The sequence below is a fragment of the Mercenaria mercenaria genome, chromosome 7 (genome assembly GCF_021730395.1).
Source record: "Mercenaria mercenaria strain notata chromosome 7, MADL_Memer_1, whole genome shotgun sequence".
Taxonomy (NCBI): domain Eukaryota; kingdom Metazoa; phylum Mollusca; class Bivalvia; order Venerida; family Veneridae; genus Mercenaria; species Mercenaria mercenaria.
The window spans coordinates 80,964,072-80,977,651 of record NC_069367.1 but is presented as its reverse complement, the minus strand read 5'-3'; the positions used below and the strand labels follow the sequence as shown (position 1 = coordinate 80,977,651).

Here is a 13,580-nt window from a genome sequence, read left to right as displayed (position 1 = left end):
TGTTGGCAGCAAAGTTTAAATATTTGACGGAGAATTAAGAAACTTAAATGATAAAACAACCAAACATACAATCAATTTAGTTGAAATTTCAGTGCACCAAGTTGATACGGAAAATAAATTTGCTTGCATCTACCAAGAGATAAAACAAAGATGAAATATTCAATGTATGGTGAAGACAGTAATCAATTTCATATTAATTGTGCCGACATCACATGGTTTGATAAACAAAATAAACAGTAAACTGAGGGAGGGACAAACAAGCATTGTGATGAAAATATATAAACTAACATAGTGATTTATATACGCATCGACAAAACAATCTTGAAATAAATTTACTAATAATTATATATCAATATAAATGTGGGGCATCGCCCCAAACGTACATAAACAACAAGCACAGCATATACTAATTGTACAGACAAACGGCTACTTGAAAATAGGGCAAGTGCTTCTTAGAATCTATTGCGGCGCACGAACAGACTCAGACAATCTGTGTCCACTTTTTTTTTTTTTTTTGCTTCCTTGCGTTCTATGCTCCAAAGCGATCTTCCATGGAGTTTATTGTAAACAGAAAAATCATTGTTTAAGCCTACGTATCTTACATTAAAGCAGGATTTCTTATGCCAAAAAGAGAAAAACTAAAAAAAATAAAGGGAATTTAGAACTGCGAAAGTTGAGAAAATTCAGCAATCTTGATATATTTGATCGACATGGTCAGAGGTGGCATTAAGAACAGTTCTGTTTAGATATTCTCTGCATTTATTATTTTTGCAAGCATATTTACAGTATACGGTATAGTCTATCTACTTGGATCAGAGGGGGCTAGTATGACGTCATACCTTTTTTGAATGTTCATATCAAGAATAATATCTCTTTGGCCTGTCAAAGCAGCTACCTGTCTTGTGATATAATATACAACTCTCGGCTGCTTCTCGGCTACCCAAATATCTTATTTATCAGATAACGTATGATTAACAATAACGGGAACTACTAGGTGTTTGGATTGTTGGATTGGGGGACATCTACTTTTACAAAAAAAACAAAAACAGTTACTGTAATTTAACGCTTCTTTGTCTTCATATACGTTAAATAAATTTGTACATCAGGTCTCATCAGAACAAATAATTCGGAAATAAATTCTGTTATTTCTAGCATTATATAACATTGTTCATAATTTTTAACTTACCTTCGAGACCATCTTTTTTCACCATACAAGCAGACGAGGCCAGACCTTGGAGAGATCTCTGGTCCGCCTGAAAATTAAGTTTCTGGTTGTAAAAACATAGTCAAAGGTTTCAAGTTAGTCTGTGCGTCTATTGAAAAAGACTATGGATTGATTCTCAAGCTTAATTTCTTTTGGCAGGCTTTGGTTACATACAAATTAAAAATAACGTATAAAAACCAGTCTGCGAAAATCAAAAGTAGGTAACTGCAAACGCAACAGTTCTTTTTTTTTTTAACAAGCTGCTGGGTAATCCCAATGTAAATCAGCAGTTGACTTTTTTTCTGCTTATTCCCAATTTTTTTCTTTTTATTTTTTTTGTGTGATAAAAAGATGGGATAATGTTCCTGTTAAATGGCATGAAAAAGCTATAGATCTGCTTGAAAATATATTACAAAAGACAACATGTGCTGTGGTTGTGGAAATGATAATCTCTGTAAAAGTTTTCGGCTCTGGGGATATACAATGCACATTAATTTACAAGAAGTAATCAAAGCACCAACGTGTTCGTTGTCAGTTATGGTTGCATTCCCGAAACAATTGGTTTACAGTTGGTTCTGTGCAACCCCTGCGTATTCATTATACAGAGACTTCTGCTACTATGAGGTAAATTTATCAAGAAACTGGACCAGGAACACAAAATATCTGCCTTTGTATGTTGTAGAGAGGTACATGTACTTGTTGTTCAGAGTTGCTATTAAGAAATGTTAAACAGTAGTTCAGCGCAAAAATAGCCCTTAACTCAAATGTATCAAAATAATTTAGACCTGTAATTCATACATTTCTCGTGTCTTATGAAAATCAAAACTCTTATTTGTTTTTGGTTTTCATACTCTTTTGATGATGTGCGTCTCTTCGATCGATACATGCATTGAAATTAAATTTTGCTTGAATGTCTAAGATCTTTGTAGGATTCAGGGGTGCGTTTCATAAAGAATCGTAAGTCTTATTCCTAAGTGTAAAGTTAGGTCTGGAATAAGATTGCACTGAAGTATAATTAATGCTAAAATTGATAAATTATTTTGAGTGTTTAATGCTTTTCTCTGTTTGTTTGCGGAGATGTGGCGCAATTGTAAAACTATGTAGAATTGTTTTGTGTCTGATAAACAACTTTATATTAGGCCTATATACATTTTGACTGACATGGAAGATTTTAGCGCCAGATGCAGGCTCTCCAACCGTTCCTAGTTTTTTAAAAGTGTTCCTAGTTTTTCCTAGTTTTTCTAAAATGCTGCTAGTATTCCTAGTTTTTCATTTGCAGCATTATGACTGAATGTTTCAATTTTGTGTTTTAAATGTATTTTGGAGATTTTCTTGCAGAAAACAATGTAGAGATGTTCAGCTGACTTGCCTGTGTTACTGGCAGTAGTGGTGTTGGTGTCACTGATACATTTGGACTATGCTTCAGTGATGCCAAACAGGAACTGCTGAAGCAAATTTACGGTCAGCTGAACACCAGGCCCCCGATCCATGGCCTCCCCCCCCCCCCCCCCCCCCCCCCCCGCCCCAACACACACTAAAATGAGGGCTGTACAGCCACCAATAAATGGAAGCAGAGGCCACCATTTCATACCTGCATTTCAACAAAATTCAAAACCCCTCTAATATGGGTAAATGCACCCCTTTAATACCTCGCTAGGCTTCTCGATGGTGACATCTTCGTTCTAGACTGGTGACCCCCACCCCACCCAGTCAAAAATTTCTGTATAGTTTATATGTATGGTAATTGGATAGAAAAATAGCAACAAGGTAAAACTTTATCTGATAATACCTCATAGTTTTTGTCTCAGTATTCCTAGATCTTCCTAGTTTTTTCCTAGTTTTCTGCTTGAAAAATTCCTAGTTTTCTCCTAGTTTTTTTTCAAATGTATTGCTGGTGAGCCTGCAGATGTGTGGTTTAGACAACCCTTAGCAGTTATCAGTGCCACCCCTACCTCTCTTGTAAGAAAAAGATACTGCATAAAAATTATATTAATATTCATTTGTTGATCAATTATATATATTTTCGTAACTTAAATCGTGGTGTCTTCTAGGGTTTTAGGTCACACGTGGGCGTCAAATACTGTTAAAAAAATGATAACTAAACTATTAGCGAATAAAAATTTGAGTGTGCTATTCCCAATTCATGGACCTCCTGCAGTTATCAGAGTCGATCCAGCTCCGGCATTTATTGCTCTTCGTGATGATGAAGGTTTAAAACAGGCTAACATTACATTAGATGTCGGTCGCGTAAAAAATGTAAACAAAAATCCTGTTGCAGAGAAAGCTATAGCAGAACTCGAAGATGAACTCATTCGTATCCAACCAGGTGGAGATTCAGTAAACAAATTACAGTTATCAGTTGCTGTAAATCGCTTGAATTGTAGGCTAAGAAAAGACGGTATTTCGGCCCGCGAAAAGTGGACTCAGCGCGATCAGTTCACTCATGAACAGCTCCCTATGGTCGACAGGGAGGTGATCCTTGGTCAAAACTTATCTAGAAAAACAAACCATGCACATAGCGAAAAATCAAAATTCCCCAATAGAGAAGCACGAAAAAAGGAAATACTAAATGTTGGCGACATAGTGTACCTGTATACTGACAAGAGTAAACATGTTTCTCGTCCGCGTTACATAATAGTGTCTATAGACGGGGACTGGTGTTACATTAAAAAATTTGTAGGGAGTCAGTTGCGCGCATCTTCGTACAAAGTTAAGTTATCGGAATGCTTTCACGTCCCTCAAGACATATCGGATTTTACCTACCACAAACCTGATGTTAGTGACTGTGAAAGTGATATAGACATTGATGAAAGTCAGAAGGTAGCTTCTCCTGGTGAAGTAGATATACCAGTAACGCTTACCCACCCACATAACGATGAGGAAAGTGTGCCACCGCTAATGATCATGGAGCACTTACATGCTCCAGAAGCTCATGAACATGTACAATGTCCGGAAGCTCATGAACATGTACAATATCCGGAAGCTCATGAACAGTCACTTGAAACGTTAAATTTGCATTTCAGACCACAGCGTACGCGCAACCGCCCTAAGTATTTGGAGGACTATGAAACATGATTATAATATGTTTTATTTCTCGTACATTGCACGTGTACTTCATTTCACATATTTACTTTATAGTTTGTTTAAGTCACGTATAATCAGATAGATACACTTGTAAGACAGTTTCATTTTAAAGAAAAGGAGGTAGCGCCATTGTTTTATTAGTGTTGGTATACCGTTACATTGTACCGTACCCAGTATACCGGGTTTTATCCTAAGAACAGTATTGGTTGTTCCCCTTTGTTGTGTGTTAGCCATTTGCTGTAATAAAAGTTGTAAATGTTTAGATCGAAGTTCGTCAGTGTTTTCTCCTTAATGGCGCTAGAACAAAATACCTGAAATGTAAGTCTGGAAATATGTGCATGCCTACTTCATGTTGATAATTTCATATCAACTTACATTTCCATTGTTACACAGTATGAAAACTGTAGGGGAGGAGTACATTAGATACAAATGTAATTGTTGTATTTTAAAAAGAGGCATAACACCCCTAAAATAGATAATAAAGGCCCTGACATTTACGGTAATGAGGCATAACACGTTTCACGGGAAATGGATAGAAAGTGAGGGAGGAGCCAATATCTATTTATCTAGATCTGCTTGTCCATGAAGTATACCATGATGCATTTGACCCTGGTGAAATCTGCAAGGTATCAATGTAGCTGTGACATAATGAAATAAAAAATGGCATATTAACTGAAGATAAAAATAATCAAACTTGATAGTCCTGACAGTATTTGCATGTCCACTTCAAGCTGGTGTTGTGTACCAAGTTTGATTCGAACTGGAGGTAAAATGTAAATGTTTAGTATATACATGAAAGAATTTAACAAAATCAGCACCAAACTATCTTGTACCTTTTTGAGGTCTACTGTTCAAGGTCAAGCCAAAGCTCCATAAGGCTGCATTGAGGGTTTTTATTCACCATATCATACTGTAATTGAAATAAAAGACCAACATGTACATTTATATATACATAAATCTTACATTCACAATTCAGCTGTATTTTCTCTTTAAAATTCAATTGCTGACACTGTATATTAAAAACAATTTTGAGAAATACATAAATCTAAAATCAATTATCATGATTTGTTTAATAAATGCTAAATGTCACACTTATTTTCAAAACACTGACATCTACCTTTATAAAAATGATGTATACATATGGCAAAGTAAGTCTTTTTCTTGGTAATTCTAGCATTCATGGTCCCATTTCCTTGGATCAATTTACATCTTCATCTGAAATAAGTACAGGAGTAGGGAAATGAAGATAACCTTAGTAATTTCTATGGAATCTTGACAAATCTGAATGTATGTATTTTAAAACTACTTGTGTGCTTCACTTCATTAATTAAACAAGTTTATTTTATGGGTCTACAGCACATGGATCAGCTGATGTACAAATGTAGTTGAAAAATTCATGCATGTCATGCAAAATAATTATTATACCATTTATTAAATAAATCAGGTGTAATATATGTTATTGTCATTCAACTTGTATTTGTTGATATTTTAGTGCATGACCATTCTTCATTCAGACGCTTGTCAGCTATGCACAGGTATCCTGTCTTTCAAGTTTCTTTGGCTTACTTACAGACATCGTTTCCGTAAAGTTTTCATACAGAAATATTGTATATAAAATATTGACATTTATACCTTTCTGTACTGTTGGTCGCCATCATGCATTCCTTGCTGAATAAGAAATGTGCGCGCCGAGCACAGGTACCAGCAATTTACAAATCCAAACCATTATTTCCATGATGCAGGTTTTCATTCATCTGAAACAAACACAAGACGAAAATCTATGTTCTCCACCCAGGACATACGTTTAAATGGTTATAACTGGGCAAATCTTTTCAGAGTCTTGAAATACAGACGACTGATTATCAACCTTGTTTTGAACTCGTTGCAAAAAAATTAATTTATATCTGACGTCGTCTTTGAAAACCGTTCCAGATGCGGCATGACGTAATATCGAGAAACGAATACCAGTCGTTTCACCCCCTGGATGTTTCACCCCTAGTTGTTTCACCTCCCAAACCCCTAGTTGTTTCACCCCCCATGTGAATATGAAAAGTATGATTGATTTAAGTTACAGTTTCAGTTTAAATATCTAAAAATTTTAATCTTTAAAGAATGGCTATAAACATGCAGTTATGATATATAATAATGTTAGTTGATGTATGGTGAATAAGCCTTTGTAGATAATAAAGCAGCTTTTTGTTGTTGTTGTTGTTGTTTTTAATGTGTCAATATCTATTCTGTTAAATTATAAACTTAAATATTTTGTGTTTTCAAAATACTAACAATTAAAATCAGCAACACATAAATATAATTAATGACATAATTTAATCATAAAAAGATGAATAAACAATTTATCACACTTTATTACAAATAAGGATGTTAAGTTACATATGTGCATAATCAAAGGACTGATTTAATCCAATCATCACATATCATGATTTAAAGGGTTAGTCATACATGTCATACGTCCCGGATTGTCCGGGATTGTCCCGGAAATGACATACTCGTCCCGGTGTCCCGGACAGTGTTGAAATGTCCCGGAAAATTAAAAATACAGAAAACAAAAATAACCCCCCAAAAAAACTAGTTTTTTGGTCTATAAATTGTTGAATTTTACATTAATAAAACACAATAAACAGTCCCCGGTGTCACATTGTTTATTCCGATATCAGTTTCATGCCCTCGAGCGGGACACATGTTGATTAAGCCAGCTCCGATCAACACTCATATTGAACGCACCCCGCGATCTTTTGATGACCCAGATTAATTTACAGTCGGCTATTTTGATGACCCTGATTATGAATTGACAGAATTATGCAATCAATAACAGTTTTATGATAATTTAATATTAGGAACAATAGCCGAAAATCTCGTTGTTTTTAGCACGTAGGCGGTGAAGCTACATGTAGCCTTTATGAAAGAAATGGCTGAAAACGGTCAATTAAACGATAATTATTTTAAAAGGTTGTAATCTTTTAAAATGTAGATCGATTGTCACACATATTCTAAATTAAAATTTTGACTGTTGAATGCCTTTGCCGACCAATCCATGAAAATTTACCCAACCCGAAATATTTTATATCGATTTTATCTACAAGATTTATTTTATTCCTTTGAGAATTCCATTTTATTAATGACTAGATAAACGTTTAAACTTTAAAATGATACCAAATAAGTTGGATTCTAAATCACGATGACCAGGTTAATTCTTCGTAAGTCTCCTAAGTCTGTTCACCTCGGGAACGCGACCAATTCACGTGCCGAACTATAGACGTGAATTACCCTATTTACCCCCCTTAGAAAGCTAGACGACATTTGCAGCAAATTATTCCTAAGCAAGTGAACAATGTTTATCTCCGGAAACTACATGTAATTTTATGATATTTATACATGAAACAGATTAATACTAATGTCACGGTGTATGTCCCGGACAAAGGGTAAAAATCCCGCAAATTTGAACTCAGAATCCCGGAAATGCCCTGAAAAATTATGGCATGTATGGGTTAGTTTGCTGCAAGATGTTTGATTAGCGAGGTCAGAGCTATTTATAGATTGTCGTATCGTATCTGTCAACAGCCAAATATGTACATGCAAAAAGTATTGATAAATTCATTTTACTGCAGGAAATATTCTTTTTTGTGGTTTCAATTAATAAAAAACTATCTTAACTTCAATACTGATCCCAATTTGTTAACTGGAATGCCTTTGAAAGAATAAAAACCTGACGTAAATTGCAAGCTTCGATTGCTTTTTTGCCGTAGTGGCATCCCGAACTGGTCTAATTTTAGACAAGGTCGATTGCTTGAACTTGTCAAATCTCAGCCAATACACAATCAAATACGATGAAATTTGGCCAAACAGAGGCTAAGGGGTTCTTTAAGGGTAACATATATTTTATTTGCGGAAAAAATACGGCATTTTGATAAAATACATCTTCGAAGTTGGTGCTTTTTCAGAGCGTTGTACCATGGTAATTACTCATTGCTTCAGAATGATTCAAGTAGAATATTAAAAAACAATGTTCTACCTTCAATTCCAGTGCAAATCAATGACGGTATAATGCGCCCCAAACCGTCCCATTTCTCCTTAAAGAACCCCACATTCTGCGGTACGCGCGAAAAATTTGTCTCCCAGACAGAGTTGTCGTTCTTGACGCACCTGCGAAACCGCGACAGCGGCAAAATCCAAGGAATCCAAAGTTACTTTCGTTTCCGTTTTCGGATCGCCGTGTTGTTTGCAACGCATTTTTTCGTCAAAACAACTGCTTTATTGCTATACTTGGTAAGAATATTGTATTGCATTTACCTCTTAGATATTGTGGCGACGTTTAAAGTTGCGCCAAGTTTACGCGCGCAGCTTTCTTACACATGTTTTAATTAGCAAAAGTTTGACCGTTAAAATACGACTGCTTGTTACATGATTGATAACAGCCAACTAGAGAAAGAATATTTAGACATCAGACCTGTAAAAAAAATAGTGGTATTACGCCTGAGGCAAAATATTTCGTTCAAAATCAGTTGTTTCACCTTCAATATGTTTCCTGTTTCGGATTTTATCAGGGAAGCGTGTGAAGTTTACTTTTGTTTATCTACCTTTTGTTCAACGATGGAGGGATCTGAGACTTGTAAATTATACTGTTTAGTGATTTGGTAAGTACCGTTTATAAACAGTTGTTAATGTAGATTCTCTAATATATTTGAAACTTTCACTGAAATAAGTCTGTCTTTTACCCGGAAGTGAATCCAAAACATAAAGAGGGAAATTTATGAAATTTATCTTGTGGCCACTAAACACAGATGATTTCACTATGCCTATGTATTTAATACAAAATGGCCAGTTGGGTTATCACAAAGATTATTGAAGGAAGGCAGCTTCTTACTCAAGGTGACCAGGATTCATCAAATTATTTCATTGTCCATAGACTAGTAAGCATTATTTATGAAAAAAAAACAATAATAAAAAGTCAATATACATGTAGCTATGATAATTAATAAATTTGATGCAGACTTATAGATGCCTGCCTATGTCAGATGATTTCTCGAAAAGTCCCCTCTCACAGTAGTAGCCAAGGTATTTTAAAAGGAAATATGTAGATGTCCGGTAACCGGACGCCTACCCTGCATTCTCTAGCTGTCCGGCAACAAGACGGCTAGCATCTCCGCTAATGTTTTCTAGCTGTTTGGCGATCTTTTTACATATGAATACTGTAATGAATAAATTTATTGTATCATATTTTTTTTGCATACTGGTACTGATGATAAACCCGAACAGAAAATGAGGTTTTTTACCTGTAACTTTTTTATTTCTGCAAATTGAAATCAATGGTCGGTATCAAAATAAAGCTTAACCTTTGCTGAAAACTTTACATAATCCAAATTTATATTTAGTAAGCAAACTCACACGAAGTGAGGGCCTGAAAGGGGTATGTATAAAGGGGACTTTATGAACGTTGACTGACGATAAATTCGAACCCTTTGTCATTTACAAAATTTTCTTGGTATTATTATATTGAAACTTTCCCCAAAAAGCTGCAACAGTCATTCCTGATAAAGTAATGAAAAGTTAACAAATGTCAGGCCTTCATGTTTCGACAGTGAGCATGCGCAAAAAAACACCCTCTTCCCCAGTAATTCTGGATAAATATTTTTTATACAAATTTATGTAAGTCATTTATTTATACAGAATATTTACCAATTTTGTTTTTGTTTACACCAGTTGGTGTTGTAAGTGGAAACTATTAGATGGTGTGTTCAATTTTATAAATAACCGATTGCAATCGAATATTTTCAAGGTGTTCGACTTTATCATCTGTCCGGGTCTATCATCAGTACCAGTAAGTCTGAATATTCACCTGTAAGGCATATACAATATTTTAAAATTGATTACCGGACGCCTAGAAAACCCCTATAGGATAGGATAGGCTAGGCATCCTGTTACCGGTCGGCTAGAACACTGGCTAGGTTTCTGGTTACCGGATGTCTAGACACTTCCGTTTATAAAATGGTAGCTGTTTTTGCTGTGGGTCTCATAAGTCATGTTAATTATTGTTATTTCTGTCTGGTGACTACTCTCTTTCCATTATTGTTGATATTCAGAATGTATTGTAACAGGATGATTGTATATGGATAGTGGGAATTTATGCCATATAATGAAAATCTTTTTATTTTTGAAATTTTTGAGCCTTGCTGTGTGTAAAACAATTTATGATCCTTTAAAAAATAGATTCATAGTATAATAACTTTTAAAGTATTTTGTGGTAAGTTAATGAAACCTTTCAAAATCACATTATTAATTTAGTAGTGAGTTTTTGATTATTTAGTGATGTTTACGGTACATGTAATGTATCTTCTTTCAGATAATATTCCTTGTTCCTTTGATGGTTCATTCCACTACAGCTGGTTCATATACCCTACAACAGCCAGGAAATTGGTCTGTTTACTTTAAGATCTCAAGAAAATGTAACATATTTTGGATGTGCTTTGAGGAATCAGGTAAGTAACATGCAGCTAAAGGCTCTTATTATAGTTTTAATGCAATATATTATTTATTTATACCTCTGTCAAGGTTTTGTTTGGAGCCAATACAAAATAAGTCTACTTCTACACTTATGATTTGTACAATGTATGTACATGTACTATGACTATTGAATGGCTTTTAAAAACTGACAAAACTGGCATTATTGAAATTTAATTTCAACAATCTGGTTTTGAGGAGGATCAGTTGGTGTAAAGTTTTCATTACATTAGCTATTAGCCTGGGAAAAGTTTGTGGCACTCAATAAGTACATGGATAATTTGAATGCTTAACACTACATGTACATGTGTATAAGTTGATATCTCATTAAGTTGTAGAATAGTTCTAAATAATAGGAATTCTAATTTATTATTTGAAGTAAATCAATTAATTGTAATTTAGTTTAATTGTAATATGATTATTTTCAGATTTAATTAACCCATTCTTGACATAGACATTGTTATGTGATTGATTTTTTACCAGTTTTATTGCACCAAGAATATGGATTAGAATGAAGACTGTAAAGGTTCCTGAGATACATGAAGATAACAGATACTTTTACCAAAGACTTTTAATTTTTTTTCAGGAAGGCAAGTGTTTCCTCTTGTTTATGAAAGCAACTCAGTTGGTTAAGGGGCAGACAACTTGTGAGCATGGTACATCACTACCTGTATTGGTATTCCATTTTGACAATGCTGCTAGCTAGAATAGAAATAACATCTTGCTGTGGTATGGTCTGTGGAGAGTTTTACTAGGTAACAACCATTTTGATAGCTGTTAAAACAGTGTATACTTTTAACCCTTAGGCTGCATGAGGCAGCTATGTCTGCCTTTGCAACCAGTGCAAATCAAGATCAACCTGCACATCTGTGCAGTCTGATCATGATCTGCAGTGTTTGATACTTAGTCAGCAAATTTTCTATTAGAACCCCCTATAAGCTATAAATGGTACTGTCTCTATTTAAAGATGGAGTAGTCCATTTTACAAATTTAGCAGGTTAAGGGTTAACAAAATAAATGCAAAAAAATGTGTTTTAGAACATCCTATTTGCAGTAACCAAATCTACAAACAAAGTACATTTTATATACTGACAGCACGCTGTTGTCAGTGTGTTAGTCAATATTTTAGAGCATTGGTTGTAAAAATCATCTATTATCAAATAGTGATAACCCTGCTTTTATTAAATAAAGTGACTCCCAGGTTAATTATTTAAAATAAAATGTTTTACTTATTTGTTACAGGATATCACAGATCGATTGAATATTCAACAATAATCACAGACCATGCAAAGTTTGAATCTGACTTGCACTTTTGAATTTAGAAGAATCTGTGGAGGAGGGTGAATGCTGAGACCTTTAATAATACATGATATTGCTGACACAGTGTGTCAGTCATCAAAGAAATATCATAACAACACAGTTGGTCAACAAAGATTTAAATCCTGTCACATTCTACCAGTGGAGAAATATCTTATCACAATATTTAAACTTTTGAAGAAGATAACCAAATATTACCACTTTATCATGTCTGCAGAAACACCTGGATTGTTAGTCTTAAAAGTGACAGTACAGTTAACTTACTAAAATCTACTCCCCCTTGCCAAACGAATATTATTGACATGGAATGACACAAGCCTGACAATGGTACCTGTATGAACTCATAAGAGAATAGTATTTGTCTGAAAAGTCAAAGGATTCTGTTTGTCCCAAACCACTTGAACTGAAATTGGATTGACGAGGATTTTTCTGAGAACTGAAAAAAGAAAGTGAATATAAAAGATAGAAATTGTTGATGAATTCAAACGTTTTAATATACAACACTTTAGCCTGTTTTGCTGTTCATATAGATGTGTTTAGCTGTTAAGGTTAAACATCAAGTAAAGGTTGTAGTTTCAGTTACCTACATTAAAGTATTGGCTGGAAATAAATATTTACTTTTCACCAGAGCTTGTAGCAGTGTAACCTTCATCAAAAGTTAAGCTGTTGTGTTAATTATTAAAGTATTTTTAGAAAAAGGAATTTAGTATGTATGTTGCCATGGTAACGTAATTCAGATTATATTTCATTGAAATTATAGATTTGTATTTCAATAAGGGATCTACAGTATATAATGTAATGGTAAAAGAATGTTCACTTTCTTCAGTATTGTCAGTTATAACTAGCCAGTGAAAAAACAGATTATGAGGAAAGGGATGACTGAAATGTTTATTCTTACGATAACTACTTTTGTTACAGAACTGTTTTAAAGTTTTTATGTGAAATTTTCAGATTTCTTTCCTGAATACTTGTACTTTCAAATATATAACTTATTAGAAATACTTTTTAAAATAAGCTCTTGTTTTTAAGTATTATTGTAGGAAAAGGGAATTTAAAACATATGTCGCCATGGTAACACAATTTTCTTAGACTATAACAAAATATGGAAAATTTTGAATTAGCTGTACTTTCTAGTATTCTAGATAAGCATAAACAATAAAAAATCAATAGTAATATATGTTTCATTTATTTCAAAATAGTAATTTATTACCAGCAGGTAAAAGGCAAGTTATGAAGAAACAATGACAGAAATGTCTTATTCTTATAGTTATTACTCATGTTACAAACACTGTCATAAAACAAAAGATTTTATTTTTTTTAACATGGAATTTTGAGATAATATTTTTGAATACATACCACTTTATAATATTCAAGTTATCTGAAACACTTTTCCGAATTTAGCTCGTTTTTAAAGTATTATTGTAGAAAACAGAATCAAATGCATATGTTGCCATGGTAACAT

At 34.0% G+C, this 13,580-nt stretch overlaps 1 long non-coding RNA gene across 1 annotated transcript; it reads left to right on the top strand.

Annotated features, from left to right (window-relative positions):
• The first annotated feature begins 8,625 nt into the window (after positions 1 to 8,625).
• On the top strand, positions 8,626 to 12,742 carry LOC128558695 (uncharacterized). Its single transcript, XR_008371860.1, has 4 exons — positions 8,626 to 8,937; positions 10,644 to 10,779; positions 11,388 to 11,556; positions 12,044 to 12,742. It is a non-coding gene; the product is annotated as an uncharacterized LOC128558695 (long non-coding RNA).
• Positions 12,743 to 13,580: the final 838 nt, after the last annotated feature.